Genomic DNA, 12458 nt, shown 5'->3' on the forward strand with positions numbered 1-12458 from the left:
CTATTCAGACTATGTACTAATTTGGGTTCTAATTTTTTTGACAGAAGAGTTCTGATTTGATATTTTTGGAAATTTGCTTGGATGGTGGGGACTTGGGTGTGAACTGTAGAATGGGCTGTAAAATGGGTTGATTGATTGTATGAATGGCTTCAGGTAAAAGTTTAATGCTAAATTCTTCCAAATTCACACATTTTATTTTAACCTTAAAATTCCATTTTTGTATCTATACTTAAATTTTAGTAAATCGAGAAATAAAACACGCTGAAAATCAAATATTTTTGTCTATTCTTGACCCTTTTAGTTGGTAAACACTCAATTTTTTCGAGATATGAACATGTATGACTCCACAATAAACTGCCCTTATGACCGTTCACATCCATCTAAAGAAAAGAGGAGTTTCAATGCTATTTGGAAAAAGATTTTTTTCTTTTGATGGTATGTCAAAGCCACTATCGAACGGGAGAACACCACCTTGAGGATTGTCCTCATTCCACTCTAGTTTGATTGCTTTATATGTAATCTCTGAGGAATTGCTCTTTCTTCGTGATCATGAACATCCCACTAGATTCCCTTATCATCTATAAGAGCATGTCACATCTTTGAAGAATAATCAACACATGGTCTAGCTCCTCCCACGAACAAACCATAGTAAAGGTGTGAACAGTAGAGGGATTAGTCTCTGGAAGAGAAGATGGAGAATACCAATACTAAACCACTAACTGCAATAACTTTCATAATTTTGAACCATATGGCATAATTAAGATGTTGAACTTATTGGACGTTTGTCATGATGTCTCCTTGCTTTCAAACATTCAATTTTAATTTAAATACTTTCAATAAATGTTTAAAGTAGTATATATGTTAGTTCTGTTTTTGTTTTTTTTTTTTTCCTATTAGTATTTCTTTATTTATAGATTTTTGGAAATATCACTATACCTTTTCTTACATGAAATTATTATTTAACTAATATTGATAAAATTAAATTCAAAGGATCATATTTAGAATTATTTACTATACATGTATTAAGTTTGGAGAATTTAAGCATGGGTTTAAAATTCCCACCAAAATCTCGAAATTTTGAGATTTTGAAGGACTCGAAATTTTGATTGGGAAAAAGAAAAATTTAGACAAAAGACATTAATTTAATAAGAAATTTCACAAACGTACTAATTTAAAAATTATTTTCTTAAATAGGAAAGAGAATATTTTACGAACAATTATAACCTTTCATTAATTATTAATTATATAATACGAATATTAATGAGATATTATATTCATAAAATTATTTGAAAAATTACCTTATTTAAAATGATTTGAATTTAATATGAATTTCATATCATCCTTAAATTTATTTGATTAATTAATATGGTAATAAATTTCAAGTATCTTTTAAATTAATTATAAATTAAAATATATTATAATTTTTATAATTTTTTTCTATTTGATAGTAAACTATTTATATATTTTTTCCAAAATTATATATTTACCTAATTCTTCTCCAAAATTAAATTATATATACCATACAAAACATCAACTAATGTTTTTCACAACATTACATATACTATAAAACAATTAATGTTTTAATGACATATATTATATATACTCATCATAATTATTTCTCATTCACGTTCCTGTAGCCCTAAACAACTTTAATATTACATAATTAATATTATTTCAAACATAACGTATTATTTACCATATAAGATATGAATATTTAAATAAAAAACATAAACAAATTGATATAAGAACTTTTCACTAATAAAATATACAATGAATTTATATATATTATTTAATATATATACCTCATATTATATACAATAATACCTTATACATAATTTCTACGGAGTTTGTGTTTAAATTTTGAATTTGTGTTTAAATTTTTTGTTTGTAGAATAAATATTACTAAAGTAGTAGTAAACAACATGATCATACATACATATTTTTCCTTTATAAATGTATTTGATTACATTATACTTTAGTATATCCGCAATCTATAATAGTTATGTTCTATGTTTTAGTATATATATACATCATATTATATACAATAATACTATATACTGACATATAGTTCTATTATTTTTTTGATAGGATGACCGTTCTTTTTCAATATTGAACTCTTAATAAATTTTAGAATGTATCACATTCAAAACTAAATTTTCGTTTGTTTGCCTATTTAATCGAATATTTAAAATATATCTAATATACCAAATTTTTCATATGTTTTAAATATAATCTAAAATATACCTAATATACCGAATGTTTCATTTGTTTTGAATATATATAATATTAAGCACAAAATTTCTAGCTAGATTCTGTCGGATAAGTTTTGTATTTTTCGGCCATCGAAAGTTTTCTTCTTCACCCCGAAATCTCAATAAACCCTAAAATGTATCACATTCAAAACTACATTTTCGTTTGATTGACTATTTAATTGAATATCTAAAATATACCTAATATACCTAATGTTTCATATGTGTTGAATATATACAATACTAACCTCAAAGTTTTTAACTAGATTATGTTCGAGAAGTTTTGTATTTGTCGGTCGTCGACTGTCTTCTTCTTCACCTCCGAACTCTCTAAAATTTCGAAGTAAAAATAGTAATCCACGTTGGAAGGAGTAGACAACCATTTTCGTGGAAGGAAAGCATGAAAAGTTTTTCACTCATTTCCAAACCGTATCTCATTATTTTTCCTATGTAGATATTTGTTAAAAATCAATTAAATAATAGAAATTTGTATTAAATTATTTTGGGCCCCACTTATTTCCAAAATGGTATCCCACCATTTTTTCCATTTAGACATTTGTTATAAATCAATTAAATTAAATAATAGAAATTGGTATTAAATTAATTTGAGCCCCACTTGTTTCCAAAACTATATCCCACGATTTTTTCCATTTAGATATTTGTTACAAATCAATTAAATAATAGAAATGAGTATTAAAGTAATTTGAGCCTACATTTATGTAATATACTAGTCCATTAAGGACTTTAACGAAATTTTTTAGTAATTTAGATCCTTCATGTAATATCATATATCAGTTTAGGCTATATGAGTTAAAGACTCTTGGGAAATTTCGCTATTCCTACCATTTCGAGAAAATTTTATAATATTGCGATTTTTCCATTTTGATAAAACTACAAGTTTTCGAGAGAAGTTTGAAAACTTTCTAACATGTTAGAGAAATTTTTTTACTTTTCTCTTTTAACTTACCATGTTAGCCCAATTCAAAATCTTTAATCTTGACGAAACTTAACATTTTAGTTTCAGATGCCAATGTTATTTTCTATAAAGGATTAAACATCATTTATGTGTACTTCTTTGATTTTCATATTTTCTCGATATTAGCTTTATTTTCGACTAGAAACTTTTATTTATAGAAATATTGAGTAAAAAAAGAATCACAAAAAAAGATATAAGATATATTTGTTTCTCACGTTGTTCAAACTTTTTTTTTATATAAAACTTTTACATCATTTCACCTCAAAATTGAATTTGATGTGAGTTATTTTTTCTTTTACTATCCAAAACTTTAATAATTTTCACGTCATTTCATTTCAAAATATTCCTAAACTTTATATTATTCTGTTTATTTTTTCAATCTTTCTTGAATTTTTGCTCTCACATCGATGTTTACACATAAATTTATAATAGACATTTAAATGTTGTCTTATTCATAAAAATTATGAAAGGATCTAACTAAGTCATGCTAAAAGTTTCATTGACTAATTATAACAATTTTCATCAATTATCATAAAAAAATTTAAACTTATATTTTCATCGATATTTCAATCAAATCAAGACTTTGGCATTTTCATCGACATCAATATTTTGAATATTGAATTTAAGCACAAAAACTAAACTAATATAGAATGGAATTGTATGTGCAATGTACTTCTTATAATCCACATACTACTAAGCTAAATTACAAATAACACTTAGCAACTTTGTGGTTTGTGTAAAAAATATCTATTAACTTTTAAAAGTTTTAATTTAAAAATATTCTTACTGTTAGTTTTGAATGAAAATCGTTAAAGTTTTGTTTAAAAAATACTCTTGAACTTAAAAAAAAAGAAAAAAGAAAAAAGAACAGACTTGTCAATCCAGAGTTTACACCAATTTTCTCACCAACTAACACCAAAACAAAAATTTATGTTAAAACCATAGTTTTAAATTTATTTAACTATTAACACACAATGAAATATGACAAACACAACACCAATCACAATAGTTATTATTGTAATTAACATACACAGGTAATTGTCAGATAAACAATATATTTTACTACTAACACAATGTGAGATTTTTTTTATTTGACTAGTTGACGTTTTAGTTTGTTTCAAGGAGATTTTTTTTTAAACTTTGTAAGATTTTATGAAATTTTATGTTTTAGCTAATGTTTAAAAATTTGATGTTGATTGATATGTTGAAGTCTTAATTTTTTTTAAAAAAATCAATTTTAATGAATATTTTTAAAAAATAAATTTAAATTTGTAAATAAATATTTTATTATTTTTTAAATTAGTAAACATATCTATTATTTATATTAGTATTATTTTCATGTTCATTCGTTGTGATTCATGAATTTTTTTCACAATATAATAGAAATATTGATTCACCTTGATATTAAGCTCATAGAAATGTGAAAAAATATCAATAGAAATATCCACATATGAGTGAAAATCTAAACTATGGTTTTAACTTAGAATTTTTGTTTTTCTTTTGGAGTAAGAAATTTGGTGTAAAAATTGAATTAGTTGAAGTATTTTTTAATTTTCATGAGTTTAAAGACATTTATAAAAAATGTTTTTGAAACAAATTTCAACCATTTCCATCCAAAACTAATAATAATGATATTTTTGAACTCTTTTTAAAAACTTTTAAACGAAAGTTGAGATAATAATAACAATCAATTACCGTTAGTTTTTTCTTGAAAATTTTATCAACTTTTTCCTATGTTATTTGAGACAGTTTCCATCTTAACTTTCTAAGTTTTTAAATAAATATTTAAAAGTGTTTATAATTACTTGTGAATCCAAAAACAAAACATATATGGAAATTGAGCCAACAAATGCTCTAAACCTCATATATTTATCTATTTAGATATTTAACCATCGTTAATAAAAAGAAAAGAAACAATAAAGAAAAATCCTTGTATGGGTTTATATTAAATAATAAATAAAAGAGAAGGAAAAAGATTAAATAAAAAAATATTGCAAAAGTCATATAAAGTATAATGGAATGTTTGAAAATAAGGAGACAAAAATGTAGTGAGTAAAAGTAATATGGAATAAGAATAAGATTCAAATAAATAACATATTATAAAAAATGTGAATACTTAACTCCTAATAACAGTAATTTAAATGCAGTCAATATGCTTTATTTACCAACTATATATATATCAATTTAAATTAACCCTCAACTTTTTTTTAACCCAAAAAATAAAATAAGAAACCATATTTTAAACCTTCAATGTACAAAACTTACCTTTCAATGTAATGAATAAGAAAAAGGAGATGGAAATTAGTTTTTTTTAGTGAAAATAGAATTTTTATTACGTTCCAAAATTACATACATATGATATACATATGAGATTTTTGAGAATGTTAGTTGAGTTAAGCTTAGCTTTGACGATTAAAAAACAAAAAGTTAAAAGTAAAGGAGTTTGTGACCCGATGTTGTAATAACCCAAAATATGCATTGGAATATTTTTCTAAAAGTGAATGTTTTTTTTAATAATTATTATATTCCATTTTAGAATGATTGTATACTTATTATTTATTTACTTGCAGCTTTTTGCATTGAAAAATTTGTATACAAGATAGCACATCACTTTAACATCTTTATCATCTATCTATCTCTATATATATAAAATATGATAATGAAGCTATAAATTTATGTTTGAATTTTGTTGGAGTTTTTAAATGTCTAATAATCAATTATTTTCTTTTGGCTAGAAGGCCTAGCAAACTTTTCTCTATTAATTGATTTATTATTATATACTATTTTCAATTTTATGAATAATAAAATATTAAACTTTGTTTTAATTTATTTTGTGATATTTGAAAATACTCATTTTAATTATCTAATTGAATTGGACTAATTTAAAAAAAATGAAGAATCTATTAGACAAATTTTAAAGTTGGGAGACCATCCAATGTTATAGAAGATTTTTGAATGAAAAAATAGACAATTAAAAAATGCTTATCAAGTACTCTAATTGATGTTGCTAATCTAACCTTAGGGCCATAATTGATAAAATATTAAAGAAAAAGAAGGAATAGTTCTTTTTTCTTTTTTTGGAAAATAATCAAAAATAGCAAAAATAAAAATCCAAAAAATATTTACAGTTATAAGAAAAATCAAATAAATAGATAAATTAAGTATAATATATTTTTATATTTAAGTAATCTTTTCTATAAAGTTTCAAAATATTATAATTTTATGCATGAAACCCTATATTTTACTCTAAAGTTTTAATCTTAATTTTTATTTGATATCTATTTTACAAATTTATACTTAAATAGAAACAAAACGCTAAATTTAAGGCTATAAATATATTTTTAAAATTTATAGAAACTAAACTCTAAAAAACACAAAATTTGAAAGTTAATTTAAGTAAAGAAGAGAGATTAGACTCAAAATTTAGGAACTTTTTTTTGGTATATAATAAAAAGAAAAGAAAAGAACATCAAAGGGTTACCTTCCAATGATGTAATTGTAAAGTGAGAAAGATATTATCAAATCTCGACCCTTATAATATATTCTGATTTTAATTTTGACCAAAAGGATTTTTTGTTTTTTGTTTTTTGTTTTTTGGATTTAAACTTATCTCTTAATTTTATTTAATACCTATAATGGCCCTTACTAGATGATTAAGGAATTTAATTAACTTTTTAAAAGTAACTAAGTAGTTATTGATGATGAAGGCTATCCACACATGCATGTTTACCTTTGCTTTCTTTTTCTTAAGATTATCCACATTTTGTTATTAAGAAAATATATATTAAGAAAGTCCATTCAATCTAATAAATAATTATACGATCAAATCTAATGACTTTTAGTCTCTAATATTTGAGGTTTATGGCTATTTTGTTCTTAAATTTTTAAAATAAACATTTTAGTCCTCCCCTTTCTCTCGTTCAACCTTCCATCACGATATTACACTTTTTTTTTCTTTTATGTTAATTTCTTGGATTAATTAACAACAACAATTTCCAAGCTCTCCTAACTCAAAGCCATTAATTCCACTTATCATTCCACAAATCTCTAGCCAATTTTGCGAGCGAGAATTTTCGATTAGCATAGAGTTCGTTTACAAAAATAAATATCGATTAGTGAGCGAGAATTTTTTTTATCTCTATTTGTTTTTTTCTTTTTTCTTTTTTAATTTTCCAATTCTCACCATCTCATTTCTTTGAAAGAAATTTCCATACTTCTTAGCCCCTTACTTTGTCACCATCAAATTTTGCCATTTTTACTTGCTTTTGGAGTAAAACCATCCATTTTCTTCCTCCAAATTCAAGATTCTTTTTGTTTGTATTTTAAAACCCTAACAAGTTTCATAAAAGAGAAAACCTAATTGGTCCAATCAAATCTTTCGAATATTTGTAGACCGGGTAATATTACTTCTCAATTTGCAAATTTATTGTGAGAAAAAAATGAAAGCCATAAGAGTGGAGCTTGAAATTGAAAGAAAAAAAAAAACAGCCAACATGAACTTAGCTCAATTGACATCTGTATGCACTTGTGGACAAGAGGTACATGTTCAACTTCCCATTACATTACCTTTACAAAAGAGAAAGAAAGAAAAACAGAATAATAAAATTTTCACGGTAAAAATAAGAAGATAGGAAGCGATTTTGGGAGCACATAAAGAAATAACATATATTTTTGCCAAACTAATCATGTTTAATGATCACATCATTTTTTTTGTTAGTTAACTAACGATATAAGTAACTTTAAGGATAATTTAGAACTATTTCTCAAATCTTTGGAAACTAAAGTGTTCATTTAAAAACTTTAGAGACAAAATAGACATTAACCTCAGATCTCAAGTACCAAAAGCACAATTTACCTTTTACTTTTGTGTTTATTTTATTAAAAAAAGAAAGTTAAAAGACTTTTTTACGATAAAAAACGAACAACAAAGAACCAAATTAAACCTACTATTTCATAGGCACAAATGAAGGTAAGAATAGTATGGTGAAGGAAAAACTTTAAAAAGATGTGAATGCTATGGATATATTAATTCTTCCATAAGAATGAATAATGCCAAGGATATAATTATTTGTGGTTTTAGAAAAATAGAGAAATTTGTTCTCCTTTTATATTTTCTAAGATTGCATGACATTTTAAAAGAAATTATATTTTAAATTTATTAAACGAAAATAAAAACAAACATTTTCATTATCGTTTTTCTTGTGTATTTTTCTTTTCTTTTCTTTTTTTTTTTTGACAAAAATAAATATGATATTAGATAAAAGAAGATAGTTTAAATAAAAGAAAGAAACATAACAAAATAAAATAATATTTATTTTTATTATAGTTTCATTTTTTTAAAAAAATTAAATAAAAGATGTTAGGCCAATTTAAGACGATGATAATGATAATAATAACAATGTACAACAAGAATAATAAGAGACACTGTTCGATACCTTTTGTTAGCTGGCAATAACAAAAAAACTTATGGCAAAAAAGAATCATTTTCTCAAATATCACTAGTTAAAAATCTAGTCATTAAGTTTCGAAATTCATATTTATTTTGATATCAAAAATTAATTTATCTATTAGATACATAACTTTATTTATTTGTCTATGTAGGCACAATTTTTAAAACCTAAATTTTCAATACTAATTTGTAATTCAGAATATATATATATATATATATATATATATATAACTTTAATCTTTATATGGAATAGACCAAGAGAATATGCTTTGAATAGTTTAACCCTTATATGGTTAAGGTTAGTTATTAACTATGGCCTTATTCACTTTTAATTTAATTTTTATTTTTGTTACCAAACTTTATGTTGAATATTCCATATATTTTGCAATTTAATTTTGTGATTAGATCGAATAATTGTTTTTTTAAAAAATAATTATAAAAATAAATCGAATAATTGATGTCTAAAATCCATAGTTGAAGAACCAAACATCACATCTTTCATTTTGAACCCTAAATATATAAAACATTTTTTTAATAAATAAAAAATTAAAACAAAATAAATTATTCCAATTTTGGTTGTTTTTTCTTTTTCTCTCCAACTTTTTTTTTCCCTTCTGTTGCAAATCTTAACATATTCCTTTTTGTAAGAAAAAACTAACAATAAGAATATATTTGATAAAGTCAAATAATAATTGTAAACGATAATAATGTGATGAATAGAGAGAATTTAATTTGTTTCGAATATAAAGATTTAATCAAGATGTTTCATTATGTATATTTTAAATAAATTTCTCTTTTTTATTGGAATCTTTTATCCTTTAAAACTTTAGAAAAAGTATAAATTTTAAATGTTTTTTTTTTGTCACAAACTCACATTTTTAATACCTTTCAACGTTAAATTATTTAATATAGGTTGGATATATGTTCGTTGACATGTGTATTCTTCTATACGTTTCTTCGCCAAATATTGTCAATAATTTGAACATAGCTTTACTTCGTTAAACAAATTATAGCATCAAATGTTCGAATTTCAAGATCTAGATTTTGTTGTCTAAAAAAAGAAACGCTCGATTGTACCTAATTATTGTATCTTTTCTATTCATACTAGAAAGAACAAAATTTCTCTCCAACTAAAAAAAGGGTATGACAGAATTTATTGGGTGGGCTATGCATTATTTGTCAAATGTCACAAATCCTTTTTTTTTTTCTTTCTGATCTTTAAAAGTGTTTTGATGGTGAAATAACAAATAAGCAATTGAAACACATTGCTTAATTTGAAGATAACAACATGTGTATAAATCAAGTTGCAATCAACTTTTTTAATGAATTTTCTTTTAATTCATATAGATATATAGTATTCACTAAAGATGTGCTCACATCCTTTGGTTTATAAAAATAATTTAATCAAGAAAAATGGATGTTAATACAAATTCATTAATTAAGCTTCATGTTACTTACCATCTCTTAAAAGTTATTTGTTAGATTCACTAATGATACGATAAATTAAATGAAGTCACAAATATATATTGTTCTTCCATATTAGTTGTCACGTCAATTTTTATCTTATTTTAACGAAAAAAAAAAAGAATAAATAAAGCTCTTCAATGATAGTTTTTAATTAGAATAAATTCTAAAGTTTAAAGGTAAAACTAAAACCTTTTCACGTAACTCCAAAACATAAAAAGCGTAGAACTGTTAAAAGTCCGTGAACGCGTCTCTTCGACATTTTACATGTATATTGTTTTTTATTAAATAATTTTGAAAAATATTTAGTTGTATTTTCAATGCATATTTTTCTCACTATTTATCCATAATAGCATAAAAAATCTATAGAGAAATTATTTTGTTGTAAAATATATATATATATAGTAAATATCATGAAATTTGATTCATTTGGTATATTAATAGATGGCAAAATTAAAAATTGTTTTATTGACATTTTTAAACACATGAAATTAAACATTGCATTATATATATAGACAAAATTATGAAATTTGAATCTTTGTTTTTTTCTGTATTCCAATTTTTTCCCTTTTCACACACTCATATTTTTTCTTGAGCTTTCAACTTTTTGTAGTTGGTAAAATTAAATACATGTATACATAAATATCAACTTTTTAATCTTCTTCTCTCTCGATCATCATTTTAGGTTCAAAAAGTTTTATTTTTTACTTATTATCACCTAATTTTGTTATAAAAAAATCAATTACTGTCGAGAGACAATGTTTGATCTAATAAAAAAGTATACAAGTCATTTATCGCTATATTTTATGTATATTAGCAACAAGAGTATCAATCGAGTTTCAAGTATACCAATAGTAAAATATCAAACGCGACTTTCAAAATGTATTTCACACATCTATTATTCTATTTCAATAATATATCAAAAAATTTAACTCTTCATTTTTTTTATATCCATCTACAATTCTATTCTATATTTTCATATTGAGTTTGAATCATCCTTCCAATTTGATGTTTAATTATTATAAACAAAAACACCTTTAACTTAATTACATTGATATTAGAAAGGGAATAAAAGTAAGAACTCAACTATCCAATTTTTTTTTAAAAAAATTAAATTAGACCGTAAAATATGGTTCAAGAAAAGTTTAATTTTCCTCTTTTCCATTAAATTAAGATTAATTAAATATGTATTGTAGCAAACATGTCCATGGAAATACAAACATTTCATAATGAGCATATACAGTTAATCATTGTAAAAAAGAAGTTTCAAATATGAAAACAAAGAAATTAAAATTAGTGGATTATAATTTCTCGTACATATTGGAGTTGGAAAGTTGAAATCCAATAACTTAAAAAAAAAAAAAAAGAAACCAAAACATCAAAAGTTATAATTGAAAGTCAGTTTCAAAGAGAGAAAAAGAGACTTATTTAGTCAAAAAAAAAAAAAAAAACTCTTAAATTTGGCAGTTTTCATAATCTAATTACCATTTTCTAAACTGTTGAAATTTAACTCTTCCAAACCAATAATGTAAAAACGCTTACAAATAAATTGGAGAAAATAAATTTTAAAAAAGAAACCCTCTTTTCCTACTTCTTCTTCTCATGTGTGAAATCATGACTTCTTATTCACCAACCTCGTTATTAATTCTATTCCTATAATTTACATTTTCTACTATTATCATATATATCCATTTTCATGACTCGACAATATCATATCATTGTAACTTCTCTATCACGATATTGATATAATTGGAAGTTTTTCGATTAATAAAAATAAGCTTCAAATATTCAATTTCGGAATTTATTCTTTTTACTTTTTATAGAAGAACAATCATAGGTTGCATCTAATCTCTATCTCATCATCATCCTTTTCTTATATAGTAGTGAAACACAATTCGATTTTTCTAAAATTTTTGTATCGATCCATGATAAATTTGAAAGCTACGTGCAACTTGACAATACCTTAGTTTTTTAAAAAAAGAATTTATAGAATTAAATTGATAAAAAAAAAAGGTAAAAGGAACCATGATTCCTAGAGTATATATTAGGGTAAAAGGTGGATTGGAAAATGCTTAAAAACAGCAAAAAGAAAATGATTAAAGAAGCCAAAAAGAAAGAAAATAAACTTATATATATATATATATATATAGATATATAAAATAAACATAAAGTCAAACAAAGATATGGGTCCAAATGCATTTAAGGAAGATTTTGGTTTCATCTTAGGAGTCATAGTTCTAACGCATGCTCCTTTACTCTTTCCAAAATTCTTATATTCTCATTCCTAATTAAATTCTCTCTCTCTCTTTTTTTTTAAATT

The sequence above is a fragment of the Cucumis sativus genome, chromosome 1, assembly GCF_000004075.3.
Source record: "Cucumis sativus cultivar 9930 chromosome 1, Cucumber_9930_V3, whole genome shotgun sequence".
Taxonomy (NCBI): domain Eukaryota; kingdom Viridiplantae; phylum Streptophyta; class Magnoliopsida; order Cucurbitales; family Cucurbitaceae; genus Cucumis; species Cucumis sativus.